Source organism: Arachis duranensis, chromosome 10 (genome assembly GCF_000817695.3).
Source record: "Arachis duranensis cultivar V14167 chromosome 10, aradu.V14167.gnm2.J7QH, whole genome shotgun sequence".
NCBI lineage: Eukaryota > Viridiplantae > Streptophyta > Magnoliopsida > Fabales > Fabaceae > Arachis > Arachis duranensis.
The window spans coordinates 70,952,627-70,954,453 of record NC_029781.3 but is presented as its reverse complement, the minus strand read 5'-3'; the positions used below and the strand labels follow the sequence as shown (position 1 = coordinate 70,954,453).

Genomic DNA, 1,827 nt, shown 5'->3' with positions numbered 1-1,827 from the left:
GTGATGACAAACGCAAAAGAATCAAGGGATTCTATTCCAACATGATCGAGAACCGACAGATGATTAGCCGTGCCGTGACAGAGCATTTGGACCTTTTTCACTGAGAGGATGGTATGTAGCCATTGACAACGGTGATGCCTTACATACAGCTTGCCATGGAAAGGAATAAGAAGGATTGAAGGAAGGTAGTAGGAAAGCAGAGATTCAACAGGGACAAGCGTCTCCATACACTTATCTGAAATTCCCACCATTGAATTACATGAGTAGCTCTATCTTTATTTTCTGCTTATTTATTATTATTATTCGAAAACTCCATAACATTTATTATCCACCTAACTGAGATTTACAAGATGACCATAGCTTGCTTCATACCAACAATCTCCGTGGGATCGACCCTTACTCACGTAAGGTATTACTTGGACGACCCAGTACACTTGCTGGTTAGTTGTGCGGAGTTGTGACAAAGTATGATTTATGTTTGAGAGCACCAAGTCTTTGGAGCCATTGTTGATGATCACAATTTTGTCCACCAAGTTTTTGGCGCCGTTGCCGGGGATTGTTCGAGTTTGGACAACTAACGATTCATCTTGTTGCTCGGATTAGGTAATTTTCTTTTCAAAAAGTTTTCAAAAATTAAGTAATTTTTTTTTATTTTCTTTTCAAAAAAGTTTTGAAAAATCTTTCAAAAATTTTTCTTTATTGTCGTTTTCTTAAAATATAATTTTCGAAAAAAAATAATAAAAATACAAAAAAAATCATAAAATCATAAAAATCAAAAATGTTTTTTGTTTCTTGTTTGAGTCTTGAGTTAATTTTTAAGTTTGGTGTCAATTGCATGTTTTAAAAATTATTATTCATTTTTCAAAAAATTCGTGCATTCATAGTGTTCTTCATGATCTTCAAGTTGTTCTTGGTAAATCTTCTTGTTTGATCTTGATGTTTTCTTGTTTTGTGTCTGTTATTGTTTTTCATATGCATTTTTTCATTCATAGTATCCATGCATTAAAGAATTCTAAGTTTGGTGTCTTGCATGTTTTCTTTGCATAAAAAATTTTTCAAAAATATGTTCTTGATGTTCATCATGATCTTCAAAGTGTTTTTGGTGTTCATCTTGACATTCATAGTGTTCTTGCATGCATCATGAGTTTTGATTCATAATTTTCTTGTTGTGAGTCATTTTTATTGTTTTTCTCTCTCATCATTAAAAATTCAAAAATAAAAAATATCTTTTCCTTATTTCTCTCCTAATTTTCAAAAATTTGAGTTGACGTAGTCAAAAATTTTTAAAATTAGTTGTTTCTCATAAGTTAAGTCAAATTTTCAATTTTAAAAATCCTATCTTTTCAAAACTTTTTTTCAAAAATCAAATCTTTTTCATTTTTATCTTATTAATTTCGAAAATTTTTTAAAATTATTTTCAAAATCTTTTTCTTAATTTTATTTCAAATTTTCGAAATTACACTAACAATTAATGTGATTGATTCAAAATTTTGAAGTTTGTTACTTTCTTGTTAAGAAAGGTTCAATCTTTAAATTCTAGAATCGTATCTTTTAGTTTCTTGTTAGTTAAGTAATTAATTTTAATTTTAAAAATTTAATCTTTTTCAAAATATCTTTTTCTTAAAAATCATATCTTTTTTTTATATCTTTTTATCATATCTTTTATATCATATCTTTTTCAAAATTTTATCTTTTTCAAAAATTTGATTTTAAAATATCTTTTCTAACTTCTTATCTTCTTATCTTTTCAAATTTGATTTTAATATCTTTTTCAACTAACTCTTTGACTTTTTGTTTGTTTCTTATCTTTTTCAAAACCACCTAACT

At 27.5% G+C, this 1,827-nt stretch overlaps 1 protein-coding gene across 1 annotated transcript in view; it reads left to right on the top strand.

The window, feature by feature from the left end:
* Window positions 1–1,827, top strand: part of LOC127742973 (uncharacterized) — a 25,836-nt gene that overhangs the window by 6,180 nt on the left and 17,829 nt on the right. The gene's annotated exons all lie outside the window — the stretch shown is intronic.